A 26,326-nucleotide genomic window follows, 5' to 3' on the forward strand; every position below is an offset into this window, starting at 1 on the left:
AAGTATAGCGCTTGAACTTGTAGTGAGGGACATGGCGGGAGAATTATATGGCATTTATTACAACGCAAAAAATATCTTTAGGCTGAAATGTTATACGGGGAAGGAATTTCCCAAACGAGTTTTATGTGTGAACTAGCTTTTGTCCGCGACTTTGCTCGTGAACTTTAGATGTAACAAACGCTTTTAGTTATATTAGGTTTGTAAGAATACCTACCTACTTTTACGCCCGTATTCACAAACGATTCTTGATTAAGTGAAGCAGCAAATCGAACGCACAGCATCTGCACGCACAGCACAGAGCTCTGTGATTGGTTCATGTGTCATCCTGTGCGTCCACGCGCACTGTGAGACCTCATAGTAATAAATAAATAAATAAATAAATAAAAATTCATTTATTTCCAAATATACTTGTACAGAGTTATTACCGAGTCTTCCCGGTAAGTAGTCAGAGACACTTGTATTGGGAATAACTCGCTACTTCCCATTAGGATATCTCTAATTAATTCTAGGAGTATTAGTTCACTAAGTAAGCATTTACTTTGGTATGTAAGAAAATTACAGCAGTATATTGTAATAAGTTATGGTTGATTACTGACTCTCTTTCATTGAAATAGAAAGATTTACGCTTAATGATAGTATATTAAAAAAGAAAAGAATAGGATAATGCTCGTTATGTGTGGTTGTGTGTAGGAGTGTGAGTGTGAGTGTGTAAGTGTGAATGTGTAAATGTGAGTGTGAAGGTGTGAATGTGTAGTATATGTATTCGTTAAAGCATGAATAATATGAACATGTTCAAATACTATGTGTCTTGTCACGAGTCTGTCCTGTATGCCCTACGGAGTGGGTTCCTTGGGATCAGTATAAATGTATGTACTGCATACAGGGATCGTGATGGTGAGTTTTACAGTCAGGTTTTAGTGGTGAAATTTGTTTAAATAATTCGTACTAGTAGGTTTTCAACCTCCTCATAATTAAGTGAAAATAACCATTTAGTTAAGATTTCCTTGCAAGTATGAGTTATCATTGGGTAAATATTCAGTAATTTATTAATTTTATTGTAAACAAAGGCAGACTGGCTCAAATATTGCCTTGTGGCAAAAACTGTACGTATTGTGGGGGCAGGCGCAACAGCATCTTTCCTTCTCTTGTGGGTAAGGTCGACATGAGTTAAAGATTTATGGCATTTCAGTACAAGGTTCAAAATATAAAGTTTCCTAATTGTAAGTAGACCGCTAATTTGATATAATTTATCCGTAGGAAAACGGTAAGGTTTAGAATACATGACCTTGATGAGGGATCTCTGAGCTCTTTCTAATTCAAGAGCGTGGGTTTTGCCTGCACCACCCCAGATTGGGATACAATATGTAAGTACTGACTGAGCTAGGGCTATGTAGATTTTGTTGTTTAATTTATTTGTCATGACCTGTCTCAGAGACTTAAAGACCCAAGTGAGCTTTCTGGTTCTATTGATTAAGAGCTCCATGTGTGGGTACCAACTGAGTCGCTGGTCAAGTATAACACCCAGATATTTGGTTTGATTGACTTTATCTATAGGGGGACAAGTACAGTTCAAGTTACCAGGGTTTCGACAATTGTGAATTTTTATTTGAAAATTACTGTTAGGTTGTGATTTGTTAGATGGAGTAAAGCAAATATAATTAGTTTTCTGGATGTTTAATGTTAGGAGGTTATCTCTGAGCCAGTTGAATATGATATTCAAGCCCCTCTCAGTCCGTACAAGAACTTCATTCCAAGTGTTGCCAGTAAACACCACAGCAGTATCATCCGCATAGGAGAAAATCCTCCCCCCAACATCCCGGAGATTACATAACTCGTTTATATATATTAAAAAGAGTGTTGGGCCGAGGACACTTCCCTGCGGGACTCCGAAGTTGACTGTTGCTTTTTCACTGATGAAGCCGTCAATTTTTACTTCCTGGGTTCTGTCCTCCAGGTAACTTTTAAATAGTAGGAGTGGAGTGCCTCTTATTCCTATATCCTCAAGCCTGCGCACAAGAATAGGCACAGAAACGGTGTCAAAAGCCTTTTTAAGATCCAAAAAGACTGTAAGACATTTGTTGCCTCCGTCAACCTCTTTGACTATTACTGAAGTAAGATCTAAAATGGCATCTTGCGTCGAGAGACCCTTCCTAAAACCATATTGTGAGTTAGATAGAATTTTAAATTTATCAAGAAAACTAACCAATTTATTATTTAGTATTTTTTCGATGATTTTGGAGATTGAGGTAAGTACAGAAATAGGTCTGTAATTGTTTGCATCCGCTCTGTCCCCACTCTTGTGCACAGGGGTGACTACTGATCTCTTTAGTGAACTGGGGAAGACGCCCATCTTGAAGCAAAGATTAGTGAGACTACAAATGTGGGGAACAGTAAACAATCTAGCATGCTTTAGGAAGGCCGTGCTAATATTGTCCCAGCCAGGTGAGCTACCCGAGTCTAGGTTCATAAGGACTCTTTCTACTTCCATTACATCGGTGTCCAGCAGAACAAAAGATGAAAGGTGGGTATGATTAGAAATACTATCAAGAGTACTGAAGTCTCTATGTCTGGATTGCTTTGTAATTATGTCTGCTAGGTTTGCGCCAATACAGACGAAGAAATTGTTAACAAAGTTGACTGAGGCCTGAGGTTCGGCTTTTGTTTCTAATAGGGCTACATTATTAGTTTTTGGCGCTTTATATTTAGTGATTTCGTTGACCGTTTTCCAAAATTTACACGTATTTACGTGTTATGAGTAGTTTTGTTAATTAAATCTCTATGGTATAGACGCTTTAGTTTTTTTATCAAATTTGAGCAATAATTACGAAAACGTTTGTAGGTGATTTTCAAAATAATATTGTGGGGGTCTTTTTCAAGCTTCAGTTGCATTTTATTTCTGAGTTGAATGCATCTCAGTGCGCCAGCAGTTATCCAGGGCTTTAATGTCCTTTTATTATTTGAAAAGTAAATCTGCTTAGAGTTCGCTTTTATTGCAGACATAATCATGCCAATAAGTGAGTCAGCATAATCCTCAGGATCAGTACACGTTTCTAAATAGGTATTATCGGCGGATGTAAGGGTTTTTAAGGTTCCATCAAAATCGGTAAATAATTTAGATCTAGTTAAAGGTTTACAAGCAGTAGGGTTAGATAAACTAAGTAACACCGTGTTGTGGTCGGTAATTGTAGTGTTAACGACAGCTACGAAAGCAGTATGAGCTTGGACATCGAGTTTCATCATAATATGATCCAGACATGAACCCTTCCTCGTAGATAGATTGTGCCCAGGTAAGATACCATGCAGAGACAGTACGTCTAAGTAACTAAGCCTATTACGACGATATTGAGGCTTTTCTTTGTCAGTTGGGAGCAGGTTGATATTAATGTCACCAACGATAGATATATTTTTATAATGGCTAATAGTTTCTAAGTGTGTGTTAAGTGAGCTAGTAAAATTATCAGCATTTAGGAAAGAGGGAGAACGGTAAATGCCCAGGAAGACATAGTTATCTATTAATATCTGGAGCCCAGTGGCATCTGAAAGGTGTAAGTCAGTAACCTTTGCCCTGTGGTTGGTTTTAATATAAGCAACAACACCGTCATTTTGATTTAAGAGTTTAGTTGATTGATAAGAAGTATAGTTGTCGATGGATGGTATATTTTTATTTAAGTCTAGTCTACATTCCGTGAGTATTAATATATCAATTTCAAAATTTAGCATTGAGAGATTTAGTTGTAGATCGTCCAAGTTCTTATAGATACTTGCAATGTTCTGGGTTACCACTGTTAAGTTTTTATTAGTCATTAGTCTTTGGCAGTGGCTAGTCAGATCTTTCATATTGCAGCTAACAGAATGAGATATTTGCATGCTGTCTAATTCTTGAGAGGCATGGCGTTGACTATCCATACAATAAATATTCAAGACATAGGACATTACTGGAGTTGTTCATAGATGTAAAATAAATTAGTATTTTAAGAGACAGTTTCCAATCTGTGTCCACGAGTAAATAAGCTAAGTTATACTGTGTGCATGATTTTTTCAGAGTAAGTATTTTTAGTGTTTGTGTGAGTGTGAGGTGGGTGTATGTGGTTATGAATATGTATGAGAGTTGGGGTGTGTAAATAGTAATAGTGATGTGTAGTGTGAGTGAAAGTATGTAAAACGAGCTTACAATAGTTTTAGTATTTATGAGTAATATATTACGAAAAGTTTCAAAATAATACATGCAGTTGCAGTAGTATGTAAAATATGTAAAAGGCGAAATCGCTAAATATAGTCAGGTTTCTTGCAGGAGCTGGTTTACCTGGGCCTCATGCTGAATACAGATTATTATACAGTAATGTTTGTGAATACGGGCGTTCGCGTTAGTATGTTACCTAAGTAGGTATCTTACATTGTAATATTATTTAAAATTTTGATTTACTAACGGTTTGGTGCTTAGAATTGGATTCTATAACACTGAGAAATTTTGGGTTCGTTTCCGAGCTGGGACACATTAAGGCCGAAAATTTAGGTGGTTAACTATTTCTTTTCGTATTAGTTGGTTTAGCTAGGAACTTGATACTTGTTGGTAGTTAAAAATCCTGTAGATTATAATAATCCCATCAAAAACAATCAAGTCTCGCAACTCAGTTGTTCTACGGTAAAAAGTTGTGAGATCCATGTAATACCAAGTCCAGGCCAGGAAATCTTTAACGTTTTACATAAATATATTGACTTGGCCATCGCACTAAATAATTTAATTTACACGTGTTTTCATGCGATGGCCAAGTCAATATATTTATGTAAAACGTTAAAGATTTCCTGGCCTGGACTTGGTATTACATGGATCTCACAACTTTTTACCGTAGAACAACTGAGTTGCGAGACTTGGTTTTTTTGACAAGTATTGTTTTTGATGGGATCTCATTTCTTTTTGTATTTTGTAGACAGCAGTTATGTATCTAGAAAACTGGACCGAAATTGAAAAATTTTACTCGACTTGGCGGTTGCACTACCGTGCCCCCAAATATCATTTCTTTTTGTATTTTGTAGACAGCAGTTATGTATCTAGAAAACTGGACCGAAATTGAAAAATTTTACTCGACTTGGCGGTTGCACTACCGTGCCCCCAAATATTTTAGTTTTTCCTTGATTCATACACCAAACACTACTTATATTCCAAATTTGAAGCTTCTAGGTCTGCTAGAAGTGCCTTAGAGTTTTGATGATCGGTGAGTCAGTGAGTCAGTGAGTCAGTCAGCGAGTGACAAAATTAAGTAACTTTGACCCGTTATAATTCTTAAACTACTGGTTCAAATTGAATGAAATTTTAAATATACCGTGTCTTTACAATGCCTGCATAGCTAATGAAAATTCAGCCTTCTAGTTTTATCCACAACGAAGTTACAGGCGGTCGAAAATGGCCTGAATTGCTTCGAGAAAAGGATGGTACGGCCGTGCCGCTTTTTTGCTCGACTTGGTGGGGGCACTGCCGTGCCCCCAGATAGGTTTTTGTAGGGATGCTTGAGCTTTGACCTTGACTAGATGACCTTTGCTACAATTACGAAGCAAATAATGTAAGTGTATATCTGTAAATCATGTGTTTTTCGTTCATAATATATTCTTCGGAGTGAAAGATCATTCCGAAGAATATATGAACGAAAAACTGTTAGGTACTTATCCGCATCGTTATTTTCAATACCTACACATGAATTCCTTTAGTAAAAATTTTGTTTATCAAAACACATGAAAAATTTAAAAACCTACTCGTAACTTTCAAATTATTTATTTATTTAAACTTTAATGCCAAAATAAATTTGTACATAAGGCGAACTTAATGCACTAAAGCATTCTCGACCAGTTAAATTAATAGTGCAACAAGTTTTTTTCCAAATGAATGTTAGGTACAAAAAAATGGCTTTTCAAATTCTGGCATGATTTTTGATAAAGGCTTGTGAAAATTGGCTAAATTTAGTTTTGGTACGGCATTTATAAATTGGTGTGATTAAAATCAAATGTAATACACTATTGAAAATTGAATGGATGATGGGCATATTGGGCGTTAAACCAACAGAAACAAAAAGTATACTAAATTAAAGCTTAGTACTAGTACTTCATTTCATAGTATGACAACAACCCTGTAATACGCGGGGATACCGAGATAGAGGTCGTTGAATATGCAAAGTTTCCATAGTATTTCACATCACATTAGGGTAATAAAAATAATATTAGGTCAATTAGATTGCTTTTATCGATCATATTGAGAGTATTGTATCATATCTTACTATCGATTCTATCGATTTAGTAAGTATGTACACCGAATAATTCATAATCGATTATTCGATTGCAATAATCGATTATATTGCTGAAAATAAGGAATTGAATTAACAATAAAATTATAGTAATGATGGTAATCAACAAAATCGATTTATCGAATTGTTAATCGATAAATCGTTATTTGGCAATATCGATTAATAATCGATCCGTGATCGATTATGCGACAACACTACAACTTAACTGGTAGAAATCCCATTGAAAAATGACTGTGTTCATGTCATTTCTCTAAATGGTACCTGGTTATAATGTAGAACATGGTTTAAATATACCATTTGTTGGCCCCACTCCTGAACTGTTGGACATAATAATGGATAAATAACTTATTGTATTTAAAATGTAAGTAGATAAGTATATTAATTAATAATATTTTTTGTTTGCGCAATAAAGCACCTATTACTATTACACATTATGTCAATTTCCAAGCAAACCCGGGAGTTTTTGGTAGTTATTTATATGAAAATATAGTTCTGATATTAAGTCCTAACAAATAATAGTAGTTACATTTCTGTTGGTTTTACGCCCAGATTCCATAGAAAAGTGCCCATCATCCTTTCGTTTGTTTCAACTTCGTGCCGTCCTGGACAAAGGCCTCTCCCCAAGGATTTCTACAAAGACCAGTCTTGCGCAGCCCGTATCTAGGTGTTATCGCAACCAGCACCAGATCGTCAGTCCACCAAGTGGGAGGCCTGCCTACACTACGTTTTCCGGTTCGTGGTCGCTTGAGAACGTTTTTCTACAAAGTCTTGTTATTTAAACCGTTGAAGGTATATTGAGTGGAAAATACCGGGAAATACTGAGAACATCACTTGCTGGTCTTAAATAAGATGTTCCCGCGAGAATATGTCGTCGTTTTTAATGTTTGGTACAAGGTAGGGGAGACCGATGTGAGTTGTAACAGAGGAGAGTGACATTGTCGATTATTGGAAACCTATTAAACTATCAGCTTATCGCAACGCAGAACTGACGGCCGATGGGGCAGCAAGGTTCTAGAGTGGAGGCTACGTACCGGAAAACGTAGCGTGAGACGTCCACCCACAAGGTGGACCGACGACCTGATAAGGGTAGCAAGAAGGCGCTGGATGCAGGCCGCTACCAACCGTGCGATGTGGAAGTCATTGGGGGAGGCCTATGTTCAGCAGTGGACGTTCTGTGGCTGAAATGATGATGATAATATCGCAACCGCGCGTATTTGGTAGCTCGTGACTTGAACTAAACGAGCTCGCTAGTAGTAAATAATCGCGGGTCCAATGACAGTTTAACTTTCCCCCGGGACAAACTTGACCTTCACTGGTTGGGTTTTCATGCGGGCAACAAGCTGTAGATCCAAGTAGAACAAGCAGGAGTTGCAGCGGTGGGAACGAGAGGTGGGAATAGTCCCGTAGTAGTAAATAAGTTCCAAAAATTCGACAATGCCACAACTATCCTCTGTTACAACTCACCTCGGTCTCTCCTACGACAGCACATTAGACTATACATATTTGTAGCAATATAGCACCTATAATAAAGATAATAAGAAGCCACAGTGTTTAGATTGTTGTGCCGTTATCCGTAAAATCTGTAAGGTATTTTTACCAACAACTTCTAGGTAAAATAAATCAGCTGAGTGCTTCACTGGTGTAATTGATTCTAAGTATCGGTTTTTGTAGGTTTATTTATAACTCTGACTTGGGTGTTTCTCAGAAACTGATCACTCGTAATATTATTTTGTTTGTTTTCTGTAACTCTTACTGACGCAAAAAATATATCAGACAATTTTACAAAAGTTTGAAGAGATATAAGCTGTTAAATACTGAGACTTAATAGGCCAAATAATTTTCTCGTTTGTCATCATAAATACTTTACGAACTTTACGGGACTTTTCCACTTCTCGTTCCCAACGCTGCAATTCCTGTATAGCCAGGATCTACAGCTTGACCGCCAATAAAAATCCAACCATTGAAGGTCAAGTTCATCCCGGGGGAAAGTTCAGTCATTGGACCCGCAACGAAATTAATCAGAAGAACATAGGAGGAGTTCGTTGTTAAGGTTCGACTTCCCTCCAGTGCAAAGCGGATGTCAGTTAAGAAAAGATATTACACCACCGCGCCGTGCATTGTGCACCACGGTCGCGGGAGGTGCCTGGATGCGAGCGGCGCAGGGCCCGGTCTTTGTGGAAATCCTTGGAGGAGGCCTTTGTCCAACAGTGGACGTCTTTCGGCTGAAACGAACGAACGAAACACCACCGAGAGTACCTCAAATTGTTTATCAAAACAAACAAAGTTAATTCTACTTCATTGTTTAGATCCACACTTCCGTATGGGAGTACTCCAAAGCCAAAGACTAAGTGTTTCGATTCTTGCTAATGAAGTTTGCCCTAAGCCTGCCTATTTGCTTTGTGGTCGTGTCTCAAACTTAGGATACCGAATTCGATTGATAAATTCACTTACGTTGACACTTACACTGGAAACTGTTGGGATTTGGTTCATTGGTTCAATACGTGGTTGTACTACTGAGTCTGGTTAAATAAGTATTATAGGTACCTATAGTGCTTAACTCAGTGCCAGGGGTATGGCAGAATTGGCAGAGGATTGCCATATTTTGACGTGACAGAGCATACAAATCTGAAGGAGATCTGAAATCTCACTGACGTTTGACCGTCACAAAACACCCTCCCGTGCCGCTCCTATATCTTAGGTCTTACTTAGTAAAACGCTAGACCTATGTGTCAATAAATGTGACTGACCCAGTTTGTCAGGTCTTTGATAAAGTTTCAGATAGAGATGATTGCTAGTTAACGGTAACTCAACATCTCAGATATTATCAACGCTTAGGCCTCAGCCTCGAACTTAGCGGGCAGCGGGGCGGCGGCGGCGGCGGCGCGGGAGCGGGGCGGGCAACGCAGACCCGTTCTCGAAGTGTTGTGTTCGGGGTTGTGTTGTCGAGATATTTGTTTTTATTCGCAAACGAAATGTCTGAACAACGGCGACAATTTTATTTCGATTCAAATTTATTCCTAACGCTCGATTTATTGTGGGCAAAAGAAGGAGTGCGCTGCCCGCTCGTTACCCGCTCCTTCGCCGCTGCCCGCTCGTTGCCCGCTCCGGCGCCGCTGCCGCGCCGCTGTTTTCGAGAACCGGTCTATTTGATTTCACGCATAAGATCCTGCCGCTGCCGCGCCGCCGCCGCTCCCGCCCCGCTGCCCGCTAAGTTCGAGGCTGAGGCCTTATGGGTTGGGCACATAGCTCGTAGAACTGTGGGCTGAGTGTAAGTTTACATCAAACGCGCTCACTAGTGATCGCGTTTAATGAAAACTCACACTAGGCCCTCTGATGACCGTTAGGGCTGAAAAGCTCTCGAGTGGCGACTATTCACTGGAAGACTTCCACTCTAATATAGGTCTCCCAATCGGTGAATCAAAGACCTGGTGAAGGTCGCGGGAAGCATCTAGATGCGGGCAGGAGCGGTTATTCCACAACGAATCCTTAGGGGTTTTCATATATTTATGAGGTCATTTGCACAGTGGACATCTTTTGTGGCCTTTAATTTACTCATCATGTCATTTAGTATCCACTGCAGGAGCATGCCCTCTCTAATTTACCACATGCAAATGGAGGATTTGGCCTACGCAGGCTTCTGGTTGGGGAGGCCAAACCAATTGAAAATCATTGGGATCTGAAATCATCATTATCACCGTCATCATCTCAACCATAGGAAGTCCACTGCTGAACATAGGCCTCCCCCAATGCTTTCCATGTTGCCCGGTTGGTAGCGGTCTGCGTCCAGCGCCTTCCTACTTTACCTTTACGATGTCATCGATGGGATGGGATGGGATCTGAAATGAAACAGGAAAATTCTGAAAATTTCTTTGACTTCGACTTTTACCTGTGACTTACACCACACCCACCCACCACTCTAGCTATGTCAGAGCCCTGTCCCTGCTTTGCTCTTAAAGCAAATGTGACGTCAACACGCTTTGAGAGGAATTTAAGATTTTACTTTTAAAACAGGGAGTTATTGGTCCTTCTTATGAATATTTCAGAGGTTGGTCTAATGTTATACGTCTTTACGCTTTGATATTGTGTGTGGGATAATAGTGTGGGAGATGATGTGTGGAAATTGGAGTGTTGTAACATTTTGTTTTGATATACATTTTCGGAAACTACTCGTAGGTACAAAATAGTTCCTAGGACGATCTAGACCTCATAAGAGTGACGAATACCGTTGAAGATTTATTAGAAGAAACATTATCGTATACGTCACATAAGCGTATGTTTTATTTAGCTTACCACGAGGGGTTAACGGGACTATTAGCAAAAAAATGCCCAATTTTTTAAGTATTTTTTAAGGCTTAAGTATGATCAGCTATTCAATAATTTATGAGCTATTGATGACATTTTAGAAACATGTTTTTTACGTTGACACTCCGATGGTTGTAATATATGATCCAAAGTTTTATTTGTAGACTAAACCAGTCGCATACATTTTTGGTAATGGAAGAAAGAAAATCTCATAGAAAATCGTAGAAAGAAATAAGATAAACCGCGTTTATGACTTATCTAATTTATAGACTTGCCAGCGAACCTTTTCGGCCTATCATCATAACCTTAGTACGTAAGATAAGTAATTTTGAGGTGGAACTTGTGGATGCGAGCTCAGGGACCGAATCTTGGCCCCTTCATAAATATTAGGACATATTACCTCTTGTAATACCTACCTTGGAGTTTGAGCTACCCCATTTTAGACTCTAAAGCTAAAAGATAGGGTTGGTAATTGGTCGTGAGAGTGACAAACAAATGAACAGCAGGTTAAGTGATGAACCAACACTTTCGCGGCTGGTATATGGATGTAGTAAATTAATTTCACAGCTTTGACAAAGTTGTCGACATTTTTGGAATTATGTACATTTATTTTCAGCGATAAATGTTCGCAACTCTTTCAATTGAGACAACTTTTGTATGTTTCTGTAGAGTTTTGCTGCGAATGATAAAGAGAGGATATTTTAAATACCTTTTATAGTTTTCAAACTTACGATTCAGCGTATTGTGTAGAATATAAAATTTTACCAAGGAATCAAAACATGTCGTCTTCAGAATTTACGCAAATATTTCAATTTATAAAACTCTTATACAGGGTGTCCCATAATTGGCACGTCGTCACACTGACACCGGAGGTAGCTGAGTCTAAGACGCATCGAACAAGCTTAATATGTCCATAGAAAAGTTTCATAAGTTTTAAGAATGACCAATTTTATTTCTTCATTTCCATAGAAAAGTTTGATGAGTTTTGAATTAATAATAATATGACTCCATATTTAGTTATTTTAAAAAATGGACTTAATATACTTGTTAGATGCGTCTTAAGCTCATTTACCTCTGGTGTCAGTGTGACGTGCAAAGTTTGGGACACCCTGTATACTGATATAAAAATTAGGTATCTACTATTCCTGGGTGGCAAGATTTTCATTTTATTCTTGTTGATTTCCCGAAGGATAAGAAAAAAGTTAAGGCACATATTTTTGTGACCAAACAAAATCACCACAGGCTGCTCATTTCAAAAGACATCCACTGCTGGACAAAGGCCCTAAGGATTTACACGACTGGTCCTGCGCTGCCCGCATCTAGATTCTTCCAGCGACCATCACCAGGTCGGCAGTCTACCGAGTGGGAGGCCTAGTCATACAGGGTGGCCAGATTAAAATTTATATTCCTTATATCAAGGTGTATCTAAATCACCCCTATGTATGTTCTACGATTTTGCTTAGCTTAGGAGGTATAGTTAATTTGTGATTTATAACAAACTATCAGCTATGGTTGGTTTTTAATATTTTTCTCACTCTGGAAGCTTCTCTAGGGTAAGTAAGTAAAAACAAATTACAAGTGCTCGCCAGAGTGAGAAAAAAATTAAGAACCAACCATAGATGATAGTTTAGGATAAATCACAAAATTAACTCTGTCTCTACCTTGATGTAAGGAATCTAAATTTTTATCTTTGAACATCAACTCCCTGGCCACCCTGTATATTATTTGAGTCACAGGATGTCCACTGCTGAACATAGGCCTCCCCCAATGATTTATTATAGAAATTAGATCAGTTGATACAATTGAGCTGCAAAATAGCAATATATGTGCTGTCGTTCATATATAATGTAAATGTAATATCAAGACAAGATGCCTTACGAATCATATCGAGAACAGTTTTTGGAATATGTTTTTATATAAACTGGTACTAAAATGCGCAGTTATGTATTGAAGGGCATGTCCTAAGGATACAAATGTCACAACAATGTCATGTTTAGCATTAGCAAAGGTTAGCAAATAGAATATAGTAAAATTGCTTTCTTATGACAAACGATGTCAACGTTATTATTCATTGGAATGTCGACAGCACATCATACATTTTTGTTGCAAAAATATTACAACTACATACTATAATATGACCTTACCTATACACCTACGAAGTTTGTCTAACCTTCCGCTAAACATCCTGTATAGACAGTCAGCGTCAAATATACTCAACATCAAATAAACCGCACCTTCCGTGACGCGAACTTTAAAGATTTTCTTCTGACACAATCATGGTGCCCCAACAATATTGGTGTTATTTGAAAGCCCAATAAATAAACTTAAAGAAAAATATAATATATATTTTTTATAAACTCTTAACAGGTACCATAAATTGTGACTTGAAAAAAGGCCTCACTTGGGGCTCACCTCTGGGAACAATTAGACCAGGTTTTGTGGTTATAACACCAAATAATGATATTACGTGTCCTTTTTAACAGATGGATAGCGATTAATCCCAATTAAACAGTTTTATAGCCATAAAATTTGGCTCAAGCGTAACTACCTATTTTTTGAAGAAGTGACTCCGGATCCTTCTAAAAACACATTTTTGGGGTAAAAACCTTTCCTTTAATAAAATGAAGTTTAGAACTAGGCTTTCAAAAGGAACCAATGTTGGTGGGAAGTGGGGATGCATACGTTTGAGAAGTGCTTGTTGCGGGAGGTGCGATTTATTTGATGCCGAGTGTAGTTTGTGGCACCCGAAATGACCAAAAAGTTGACAGCAAAACCTCATTCCAATTGTAACAAAGAGGTGTTGCGAATTTATTGGCTATTTTGCGTTTCACGAACTATTTGACACTAACTGTTCTTAGGCTGAGTTGCACCACCTAACTTTGACCGTAACTTTGACGTTAACCGGTGCTTTTTGTATGGATTTTGATAGATTTTTGACGTTTGTAAAAGTTAAAGTAAGATGGTGCAAACAGCCTTACTGACGTCTGTATAAATGTGGGTCTAGTCAAAATGCCATCGCAAACCAATATGAAGTTTTCACTAATGTCAGTCGCCGCGTCACCAGTAATTCGATTCGATCGGAAAATGGCAGCCAAAATGCACATTGAACCACCAACGACGCGGCGATATAAAAGTTCATTCAAAATCGAATAAAAGTTAAAAAATGTCTATGAATTTGCGATTGTTTTTACTTTTTTTAGCTTTTTTTTTTTTAATTTGTTTCTTCCTTCTTTCTGCTCTCTGTTTACGTCTATGCTTCGCCGTCAAACTAACTGTCAAAACGACATCGCGATACGGATTTGTCAAAACAGCCTTAGGGTGGGTTGCACCATCTTAGTTTAACTTTGACAAACGTCTAAAATCTGTCAAACTCCATACAAAAACACCGGTTATCGTCATAGTTACGGTCAAAGATAGGTGGTGCAACTCACCCTATTGGTTTTCGATCGAACCGAAGCTTATCACCGGGGTTTCGGTAATCGCAATGAAAATGGCGGGTGTTGCGATTCGATTCGATTTTGATTGAGTCTTAAATGCATGTTGGCTAAGCCTTTGTATGGGAAATTTCAATCCGGTCTTTCGTTTATCGATAGGTAGGGCTTTGCGATTCGATTTTTTGCCGTTTGACTAAGCCTTTTTTGTTATCGACCTCTTTTGCGATTTGTTTATTTGTTTGCGACTGGTTTGCGATGGGTTTGCGATTTTAAAGTGCGTTTTGACTAGACCCACTGATCTAATACCCGTATTAATTTGTAGTAAGTTTGTAGGACGTAATCTAAGGAACCACAGAAACGATTTTGAAAATTCTTCCACAGGTAAAAAATTCCAGTATTCCTGTATTCTGAGACAAAAACGTCCCGAAACTCTAATATAATGAAAACGGTAACAACATTTTTATAGCAAATATTGTCTATCTGAGGTTTTATTGTGTAATATTTCAATTCCCAATTTGGTTTTTCAAAAACATTTGCTATCTTAGGTAAAAATTGAACCGGCAACATAACCCAATCGTACGTAGGTATGAGCACTTAGAAGGTAGGTACTAAACATTATTAAAATTAGGTTGCTTAAATGAAACTTTAGTTTTTTGAAAGTGTACAAGTAAGTTTATTTCTTTATTTACTAGCTGCTTCGCCCGCGGCTTCGCCCGCGTGGAATTTGGTCTGTCACAGAAAAACTTTATCGCGCGCGTCCCTGTTTCAAAAACCGGATAAAAACTATTCTATGTCCTTTCCCGGGACTAAAACTATATCTATGCCAAATTTCATCAAAATCGGTTCAGTGATTTAGACGTGAAAGCGAGACAGACAGAGTTACTTTCGCATTTATAATATTAGTATAGATTATTTATTTATGTTCAAGAATAATTGATTTTTGTTCCACCACAAACAATAACGTTAAGCTGATAGACTCTCGTAATGAAATCAAATGTTACAAAATTTATATGCGTGTTAAATTTACACAAATACCTAGTAGCAAACATTGATTCTGTACGCTTACTCAGCTAAATTAATTGTTTTATACTATAAAATAATTGAATTTTCAGCAGATCATTTCAAAGAGAAAACAACATTTAGTTTCAATCTCTCACAACTAATACATTTAACTAAAACAAAATTGAGATTGATTATCAAATAATAACAATTCGAATTGCATAAATTCTGATTACTACAAACCTTGCTGAGCTTTACGCCTGAAAACGAAAGGTCATATCAATTCAAAGGTCAATTTAAACGTCAATTCGATCTTGAAAGGTCAGACTCGAGAATTTTTGTCCTTGGGCTGTTTATATTGGGACAAAAGCGAGCTAAGGGATTGAAAAACTACCTTTGTTTGTTTATTTGGGTCGTTGATAGATCGTGTTTTGTTTTATTTATAATTGTAGAATAAAATATCCTTGGACGAAGCTATTCTTTTAAATAATTAATCTATAATAATGACACCAGTAATAAAAATTTTCATTCTCAAACTGTAGATAGGTTTTTGATAATAGTAATTGAAATCCAAAGCGATATAGTACTCGTAGGTACTTAAGTAGTAATGAGTGAGAATGAGACCTTTTCGTGGTTGAACTTGATTTTGTCTTCTTCTATCGTGTGGGTTTCTGACGTCATAGTGCTAGGTTAAAATAAACTCCAGTAGGTGTCTATATGGCTCAATCAGAACGACGGCTTAACCTGCCCTACGCAGCTCGGAATGTTATTTTTTTTCTCGGACAGTCAGTTAGGTACGGACAACAGAAATTCACACTACATTTTTGTTGCGAAAACGCATCTGTCACGTACATAAAATGCCACGAAATTTAGCTTAGGTATACCTAATTGGTGGACCACAAGGTGGACCGACGACCTGATGAAGGAAGCAGGAAGGTGCTGGATGCAGGCCGCTACCAACCGTGCGATGCGGAAGTCATTGGGGGAGGCCTATGTTCAGCAGTGGACGTCCTGTGGCTGAAATGATGATGACGATGACACCTAATTGATGTCACTCCATCCTATATCTTATTTTGACGATAATCCTAAAATGAATCAATCATTAGGCCCGTATTTCGAAACGAAGCTCAAAGATTGTTTTTAAACTCAAGTGAATTCTAATCATTGGCTGAAATAGTAAGTTTACAGAGTCGAATCTACTCTCAACTGTTAATCTTGAGTATAGTCTCAAGTACAAGCCCAAGAAAAGCAAATACGGTCACATTACACGCCTATGCGTCACCCGGATTGAACCGTTTCTCTTCTTTTACGAGCGGCCCGTTACACCGGTCACTTCGGTGCTGTTCAATAATTCCATCGGTCACGTGACTTGGAATCGAATCTGGAACGCTGCGACGGCGATTTTTTTATGTGGCCAGTGACATCATAGCTCCAAACCCGCATAAAGCTGATCATGATATGAATAAGTCGTAAAAAGGAATTGTGTCGGGAGTATTGATGTGGGCGGAATTTTAGTGCAAAATTTTTGGTCAGAAATAGGTTGGTTAGTACTGGACTTAAGGACTGATTTCCTTTGACTTTAACTGAGTTGCACCATAATATTACTTTAACTATCTGGTAAAGGTAGCGGGAGGTACCTGGATGCGAGCGGCGCAGGACCGGTCTTCGTGGAAATCCTTGGGGGAGGCCTTTGTCCAGTAGTGGACGTCTTTCGGCGGAAACGAACTAACAAACTTTAACTATAAACAAACGTCAAAAATCTGTCAAACTCCATACGAAGATTTTGTTTAATAAGAAGATTGTATAGAATTACTAGCTATCTTTTATTTATTTCTTCCATCGTCTCAATAAACAGATTTTGCTAGACTGAAAATATTAGCGCAAAGACTGACTTTTAAAACTCCGTCGGCAGTCGCTCACTTTAAAATCAGGAATGAAGAATTTAAAACCAGCTCACAAAAGGAAAGGAATTTACTTCCAGACTGCCAGTCCCAGTTTTTATGTCACAGTTCATTGGACAATCTGAAGGAAAGGAGTATAGGTAGGTATTCGTCCAGTCAAACCTGTTACAGGCTACGATTTAAAACTTTTCAGTAATTTTCGATCTCAAACCAATGAGGTCTGAGGCTTAAAAAAGTTATAAACGTGAAAGCTGTAATTCTGAAAAGCTCCGCTCTGGCAGCTTTTTGTGTATAACTTGGCTCTGTATCACATGTATAATGTTATCTAAGTATAAGTTAGTATAAGTTTATTTAATGTTCAGCAGTTGTATTTGCAATATTGCGCAATTGTTTGTTATCCCAAATAAAATAAAATAAAATAAAATAAAATCTGTAAAATATTTCTAAACAGAAATTGTCACGAATATGTAGCACTGTCTGATGAGGCTGGTCTTGCAGTGTTTGTTAGATAAGTACGATAAATTGACAGTTACTTTTTTGTAAGTTCATAAATGAAAACACTACATTAGTACCCCTTATCTACTATGTAATATACGCCCGTATTGACAAACGATACTTGCTTGAGTGAAGCAGCAAATGTGCGTCCACGTGCACTGTGAGACCTCATTGTAATGATTCTGAATACGGGCGATATTTCTTTCAAGGTTTATTTACATTACTTTGAGGGGTGCATAAGATATAAGTTGGTCTTATAGTATGTATAATTGTGACCACTGAGAATGTGTGAATAAATTCTTACTCTCTTTACACCTATCCAGATGAATTTTCGTTGTATTCTCACCTTACCTACAGCTTGTAAAATATCTTCACCGCTTCGGACATTTTGACGTAAAGCACGTCACGAATACAGCAACCATGTTTATATCACAACGCCAGAATATTTTTAAGAAAAGTTATTTTCAAAGGTGCGCTTAATATTGTGTTGGTTATTTTGCATATTTTAAAAGTTTGATATGCTCTGCCAAGTTGACTTGGGTTTTTGTTAAAGTTATGTCTAGTTTGTAACTTTGTGACGAAGAAAAGAATGGAATGTTTTCAATTTTCATTGTGAAATTGGCTTTCGTTTCATAGAGGGAACATGGCGATACTCGTATTGCTTGTTAATTCAGTTTCATATTTTGCGAAAAAAGTTACCTACAGGGTGTAAGTAAGTACGTCATGGTCTGTAGATTACAAAAAAGGCTTAATCAGATAATAATTCTAAATCATATTATAACTCAAAGGTGACTGACTGACTGACATAGTGATCTATCAACGCACGCACAGCCCAAACCACTAGACGGATCCGGCTGAAATTTGGCATACAGGTAGGTAGATGTTATGATGTAGGCATCCGCTAAGAAAGGATTTTACGAAACTCCACCCCTAAGAGGGTAAAACGGGATCCACGAAGTCGAGGGCGGCCGCTAGTATAATAAATAAAATTCCACTTTGGCCACTTTTAGTGCCACGAACTACACATTTGAAGCTGTCGAGACTATTTTATCGCAAAATTGCACCTAATAAACAACTAAGGTAAACGGCTACTAGTTCGTGATAGTACGTAAGTTCGTAAGTTTTTTTTCTAGCTCAAATAATAGGCAAATGGAATATTATTTATAAAAATTCTTCATTACTACAAAAACTCTATTATTTAAGCTATCTAAATAACCAAGTACCAACATTGTGGCGCCAAAAATGAGAGCAATACGAAGCTTCAAACTCTCAGAGAGCCAAAAACAGCCGTGCGGCTTGCAAAGGTTGCTCTCAGCGTAAGGTTAGCGCTCCAACTTCTTAAGCTTATAAAAAGGCGAAGGAACGTCCATTTAAATAAAACTTGTAATAGTGGTTTCATGTGTTCCTTGACAATTGATTTGGCTTAGAAAAAAGTTATATGAAAACGTGGAATTACTATAAAATTGCGATTAATTGACTCACGAAATAGCGTACATATTATTTTTCGAGTGTCCCCTATTTCGTGACACTACCGATTCAAGGATATTAAGGATAACATTTTGATGCTAGGTTTTTAAATAATTATTTATAATAATTTAAATGTAAGTTATGAAACAAATAATGCATTTATTTAAGTTTCTCATGACCTAAATTCGGTATATGTTTCGTTCACTAGAATTTATATGACACGAGTTTGAAGTTCACATATATGACCAATTTTAAGATAAATTAGCATAAGTAGTACTAGCATAATTTTGGTTTTATTTCGATTTGTTTTATTTATCTTTGTTTATTTGTATTGTATATGGGACAGATAATAGTTAATTGACACATTTTGACAATAATCCATGAATTTTACTTGGGGAATTTGGAATAATCAGTATCACGAAACAAGGAACCGTATTATTGTTACTTTTTTCCAAGTTCGTGATATATAAATGTATGGTTTTAGGTACTTTTATGACACACACCATCAAAGAAATCGACATATTTTTTAGTTTTTAATACTTACCTACCTAAGAAATTAATTAATTACTTACTTTTTATTGAGTCATTGGCGTATCTGGGGTTATTTTCAGGGGGGGGGGCTACCCTCACTTGAAACAGCTCCAGGGGTGGGATTATGGGGAGAAGGGGGGGGGGGGGGGTTACAAATCAAAATTCGAAGGGGGGGGGGGGGGGTAAGTCCCCCCCCCTCCCACATTTCTATAGTCTTTTTCACCTTAGATGATCCGTATGACACTTTAAGGTTATCCATATTACGCATACTACATACGCAGAATTCTTGAAAAAATATTTGTATTTTATTAGCAATATAATAAAAAAATAATTAACTACTTGTCTTGAAATATGTAGTAAAATCTGAGTCTATTGTTTATATTTTAATTAAATACGATGTTAAAATATTTTTTATTTAATGTACGCAATGTGTGAAACGGAATAGATTTAGTGCTGGGGTATTTGTTGAATAACAAAATCGATTATTTCCGTGGTTCATTAATCGATTGCAGTGAATACTTAATTATTAAAAACATCACACAAATCAACTATATTTTTCGATTGTTGACTTTAATAAACGCATTGAAAATAAATTAAAGTTTTTAATTTAAAGAAATAGAACCAGTACTTTTTAGGAATCGTTTTTTTGATCATGAAGTCTATGGAATTTGAATATTTTATCAATAAAAAAATGTTACAATAATATTTGTAATTAAAAAAAACATGTTTTTTGTTAAATAACACCTATACAAAATATTTCTCTAAAAGTAGGTTTTACTAACTCTTAGAAAAAAATCGATAGATAAATCGCTATGGTTTAGTTATGTGACATCTCTATAACTTTCAAACTCGAAACGTCATACGAATCATCTTACGTGAAAAAGACTATAATGGTTAATATAAATATTTTCACATATCGCTAGAAATAACAAATCTAAATTTTATGGGTACGAGGGGGGGGGGGGGGGGGGTTCAGTTCCCCCCCCCCCTACATTTCTAATGGTTATATAAATATTTTCACATATTGTTAGAATTAACAAGTCAAAATATTATACTAGACTCACATTATTTCTTATGAATATTTCAGGTAAGTAATATCGTCAATTTCACGTAATTATTTTATTCTAAATTTTTATTATCGTTTTTAAATTTATTAAACCCTTAATCATTACTAAAATATCCTAACTGTATGCATAAAACCTTATCCCGAAATAGGGGACATGAGTTCACGAACTTAGAAACAGAGCAAAATTTTGTCACAAAACAGGATCCAAACAAGAGGTCCGCAGAACAATTAATATAAAAAAAAGTTCAAACTATATAACTATAAATTATGTATTAACTTACTGTCAAAAGACCAAAGTTTAGCATACAAAAGCTTTCATACTGATATCATGCTTGGTTATATTGAAATAAAATGTTTAAGTCGTAAGAGCCTTAATATACCGAAGTAGGGGGCACTTACCTTACGTAAACTGCCAAAGTAAGTACCTATGAACCTTTAAATTCCTATGTTTACATAGAGCAATATTAAGCAGGTATTACCCAGGTTTTAAAATAAACTGCGGTAAAAACTGAAGGAAGACTTTCATTTTACCTTGAGCTGTTTACATCAAGCTTTCCTGTTTTAATACCTTGAGAGCTCGCAGGGAAATTTAGTTTTAAGATAGATTAGCTAAGTTAGCATTGAAGACTAAGTACAGTTTGCAAGGAGGGGAAAAATGATAGTTTGAAAAGTGCTACCTCAAGAGAAAAAGCACAAATCTAGTCTTTAAGCTTTATAATTTGTGAGATACGTCGTCATATTTATCATATTACTATTTATATGCTTACTAATTTAATAACTTTAGTGTCTAAAAATATGCTCAAAATTACCACCAAACCAAATCAAACCATACAAATATACCATATTAATATACAATCAACCATGTAACCATGTGTAACATTATGGATGCAATAAACAATTGATTAGGAGTTGAAATTAAATTACAAATAACTATCATAGATGAGATCTGGATATAGGTGGACAGACAACCTCATAAAGATGGTAGAAAGGCGCTGAATGCAGGCCGCTAACAACCGGCTAATATGGAAATCAGCAGTGGACGTCCTGTGACTGAAATGATGATGATGATAAGTTGTATATTGTTTGTTATCTTTATCAGTCATGTCATTCAAAATTGAACCCCAGAACTAAAGTATCAAAGTCCAGTTTTGTGATTTTAGATAAATTTTCCAACAAATAAACGATGCATAGCAAATTCTAAATACACGCAAATAAATCAAGTGTTACTGTAATGAAATAACTTGACAACAAAGTACCCACCAAAATACAGTTAACAGCACATCAGATTGTAAAATTTTGTTGGAAAATAGACCTTATTATAAAAAGCATAAGATGCCCCCAATATGCTGCCGTCTGTCAGCTAAGTCGACAAGGCCATGCGGTTTCTCGGCAAACTTGTAACCGAAAAACAAGTTACAAGTAATTCCCTTTCAGAATAATTAAAACATGACCAAGTTGTCCTAGTTAGGGGAAAGGGGAAATTTCGATTATCATTAAATTTAAGGCATAAGAATTAAGGAATTTTATGTTTGTTAAAATGCAGTTTTATATCATACTTTTATGGGAATTTATGAGCAGGGCACATAGTACACAGAACTGACGGCCGATGGGGCAGCAAGGTTCTGGAGTGGCGAGTGGCGACCACGTACAGGAAAACGCAGCGTGGGACGTCCACCCACAAGGTGGATCGACGACCTCACAAAGGTAGCAGGAAAGCGCTGCAGGCCGCTACCAACCGGGCGATATGGAAATCAAGGAAGAAAAAAAAAATTTAAAATTTCAATCCACCCACTTAGCCCGTGGACCAAGCTATAAGTGGGCCTGGTCGCTGTAAGAGTCTAATAAAAAAAAAAGATCTGTATTCCTTACCCAAACATCAGAAGTGAATATCCCGATGACTAAACTTTGAAACAATAAAACCACACTTGTTTCTTAAAGAGTCTCTTAATAATTTTCTCAGCTGCCATCGTGTTATTTTGAACCAGGAATTCAAGAAACCTTGAAAGTTTCTACACCCAAGAGTGTACTAAAAACTTAGCACTCGGTGAAAGTAATATCAAGCAAGGTCAACGTAATGAAGACCTTAGAAACTCTAAAGATAATTTTGGAGCAGCATTAGTATTATTAAACCTACATACAGCAAGTAATTCCGTATACAGGGTAGTGACTGGCGATGCTGAATTAGTTAATGAAGCAATAATTGTAAGCTAAGAAATAAAATTTTGTAAGAGTTTAACTAGTTACGTTTTAAATTAAAAAATATCTTTATTTATTTCCAGACACTGGTGGATACCTGTAAATCAGACTAAACGTTTTATTTATGTTTTCAAATCATCTTGATGTGCCAATATCAGCTTTTCTAACAAATCGACAAATCCTACTTTTAATACTATAAATGCGAAAGTTTGGATGTTTGTTGCTCTTTCACGCAAAAACTACTGAACGGATTTTGATAAAACTTTACAGTATTATTGTTTAGAACCCAGAATAACATATAGGCTATACTTTATGACGATCTGTGACAAATACAATTTCACGCAGGTGAAGCCGCGGGCAAAAGCTAGGTACTAGCAGACCAGCATCAAACTCATACACCATAGTCTGAAAATTAAAAGTGACAACTTATTAGTAGTAGGTAGGTACGTAGTTTTTTTTGTTCAGATAATACTACTCATACAGACTAGATCACATGCATAGATAGATTACTAATTTGAAACGGTGCTTTATTACATACAATTCTTAAGTCCTTAGTCATCTCAGATATATTAATAATAATAACAAATTCAAAAACCACCCTGTATGTTACGTGTTAAGATTTAATTTACCAGAACAGCGTCAAAGAACCCAAACAACCGCTTGTTACTTGCATTGTTTGTCTCAAAGAAAGCTTTGTTTTTATAAATCTTCGCAACTTTTGTCCATTCGCTCTACGGAACACTTTCAATTTAATTAAAAAGAAAACTTTGGACACACGAGACAAACAAGTTTGTAAGCCGCAAACGTATTCTATGAGTTAGTAGAATTAGTGATGTCCATGAAAGTCTATTAAATATCGATAGAAATTAATAAGGGCTAGTCTAGGTTGTAACGGATTATTTGTCAGGTTGAGTCTCGAAGTGATGTGCGACTAGATGGTAATATAGTCTAATGTATCGATATAATCAATCAAGGCTCTAAGATGTAACGAGTTCTACGTTAGGTAGAGACGCGAATCTCCGCCAGCGCAAGCGAGTGGGCCTATTGGTCGTGTCCGAGTTTTCTTTAAGAAACCTGTTTTTAACGTTCGTTTCTTGAAAATTAGTCATTCTGTCCTTATATTCTTCTTAGTTGGACGGATGGATCCCGTACTCAAAGCGTGATACAAGTATGAGCAATTAGAACCAAAATAGTGCTAGAACTCCTAAGACTCAATTGCCTTGCAATTCTAATTTGTCCAGTAAGAACATAGGTAACAAGCACCAAAATTCCTACTCCCCAAAAAGTCATGTAAAATATTCACAAAACCAAACCTCATGGCGAGCCAATAAACTTTACTATATTGCATATCAAATTCAATATTATATTTGTTGCAATTCACGAAGGCGAGTGAGCTTTATTATGTGGTGGCTGGCTACTGTTCGTTTTTCAAAAGTTTTGATGGACATCACATTATTGTTGTGTGCATGTACACGTATACACACAAGTAAAGCTCACTCGCTTTTGTGAATTGCAAGAACTATACCGATAGTTATATCGACAGCAGCACATCATTAGCCTAGAGTCCTCAACACTGTGTACTCCGGAAAACTTCGTCTATTTTTGATTTAGTGTCGGACAAAACGCTTACAGTAGCGCTACTCTACTTGACTAACTTTGATAGGAAAATTAATAGAGCTAGTTCCCTCAGAGATTTAATCCCATCATGAATCGATCTCCACTTTTGAGCACTAGGAAATTATTTGAACACTAGCTGTGCCCGTGACTTTGTACGCGTGAAAACCCGTTTACGCAATATTTTTCATTGTTGCTCTGCTCCTATTGATCGTAACCTACAACATCACGTTGTATAGCCTATAGCCTTCCTCGATAAATGGGCTAACACTGAAAGAATTTTTCAAATCGGACCAGTAGTTCCGGAGATTGGCGCGTTCAAGTAAACAAACAAACAAACAAATTCTTCAGCTTTATAATATTATAGTATTAGATGATTTTAGAAAGTTCTCGAGTAGTCTGACGGATTTGTTATTAGTCTGTTAACCAATGGTACTTACAATGTACCTAGAACCCAATTATTTTAATTTTGAAGCTCATGAAACACACTAGATTCTCGTAGTACCTACTATACAAAATGTTACCTTCAAGACACATCTTTCTTAGGATTTTTATTAGGCCAAAATATTGTAAACATCAGATATTTTTTATCCTTTTGGAACTTAATATACAAAGCTTCTTAAACCTTCTTAAGCTTCTGTAACCTACATCTAATTGTTGATTAACCACGTGTAAGATGAATAAGAAAAAAAGAATAAAATCTGGATATATGTAGTATTAAATACGACATGAAACGAAATAGAGCTTATTAGGTTTAGTAAAAAGATACGTGTATTTTTGATGTTTTGTTTGTCTTTCTATACTAATATTATAAATGCGAAAGTAACTCTGTCCGTCTGTCTGTCTGTCTTGCTGTCACGCCTAAACCACTGAAGCGATTTTGATGAAATTTGGCATAAAGATAGTTTGAGTCCCGGGAAAGGACATAAGATAATTTTTATCCCGGTTTTTGAAACAGGGAAGCGCGTGATATATTTTTTCTGTGACAGACAAAATTCCACGCGGGCGAAGCCGCGGGCGGAAAGCTAGTACGAATATAAAGATAATTATGTATGATGCCTACCTAATTCATGGTGTAGTAGTAGATTTAAGATTTTTAATCTTGCACCTATTATGGTTTGGAGCTCTTTTTGGGCAACTTGAATTGTGTACTTGAACATTTACCACAATAAATTGGTGGGAACGCGCATCTGGCTTTTTCAATAAATTCTAGCGTTCAGCTGACAAACGCACCTCATATCTTCCCACCATGTTACCCGGAATTAAATTCCCCTCAGTAATATCCCATAGAAATATCACTGGTCATTTATTTTAATGCCAATCCCGTAACACTTACAAAGGCAAAATGATTGACCTTACCAAAAATGTGCTGGGTCTTCGTCTTATTATGATTGGGGTAGTGTCGAAATTTGCGTGTCTGGGTCGATCTGTCAGACCATCAGGAATGGTAGGTCCAATCTTTGAAGTGGCCTCGTCCGTTATACCGGGGACTCCCATAATTTCTCAGGAACTGCCCATAACCGAAAGTTTACGAAAACTCATCTGAAGCACTTTTTATGTGGGATATTGGTGTTTTTGTATCTTTGCGTGAATGAAATGGCGTCGGAGATATTAATGTGTTGTTCTTCTGTAAATGTCTAATATTTTTGCTTTTTCTCAAACTAATAGACGCAGTGAAATATGTCGTTTTGTTTTTGTGGACAAAACGGCATATTATTAGGGTAGGCCTTTGTTCAGCTGTGAATGTAGGCATAATATCTACTAATTAACTAATTCATCCAACCTAGTGTTTCTCTGCAAATTTTACATTCTAGAGAGATAGGAACCGACGATCTGGTGAAGGTCGCGGTAGTGCCTGGATGCGAGCGGCGCAGGACCGGTCTTTGTGGAAATCCTTGGGGGAGGCCTTTGTCCAGATGTGGACGTTTTCTGGCTGAAACGAACTAACTGTGGTAACTTAAGTCGCTGTTATACTCGTAGGTATTAATTTATAACACTTTTCAATAACAAAACTTTCAATATAAATTA

The sequence above is a fragment of the Ostrinia nubilalis genome, chromosome 23 (genome assembly GCF_963855985.1).
Source record: "Ostrinia nubilalis chromosome 23, ilOstNubi1.1, whole genome shotgun sequence".
Taxonomy (NCBI): domain Eukaryota; kingdom Metazoa; phylum Arthropoda; class Insecta; order Lepidoptera; family Crambidae; genus Ostrinia; species Ostrinia nubilalis.